Raw genomic sequence first — 357 nt, 5'->3', positions numbered from 1 at the left:
GTGAGCCTTCTTGCACAGACACTGTGCAAGGTCAGGGAGGACGAGGAGCAGGTCCTGTTAGTGGCGCCCTATTGGCCCACCTGGACCTGGTTCCCGGAACTAATGCTCCTCATGACAGCCCCTCCTTGGCCGATTCCTCTGAGGAAGGATCTACTGACACCCTTTGGCACCCACATCCAGACCTCTGGAAACTTCATGTATGGTCCCTGCGGGACGCGGAGGTTCTAGGTGACCTACCCCAAAAGGTAGTTGACACCATCACTTCAGCAAGAGCACCGTCTATAAGACACGCTTATGCTTTGAAGTGGAACCTGTTCGTTGAGTGGTGTTCTTCTCGCCGAGAAGAACCCGGTAGAT

Source organism: Sinocyclocheilus anshuiensis, unplaced genomic scaffold (genome assembly GCF_001515605.1).
Source record: "Sinocyclocheilus anshuiensis isolate Anshui unplaced genomic scaffold, SAMN03320099.WGS_v1.1 scaffold1309, whole genome shotgun sequence".
Classification (NCBI taxonomy): Eukaryota; Metazoa; Chordata; class Actinopteri; order Cypriniformes; family Cyprinidae; genus Sinocyclocheilus; species Sinocyclocheilus anshuiensis.
The sequence above is the reverse complement of the archived record's forward strand: the minus strand, read 5'-3'. Positions refer to the sequence as shown.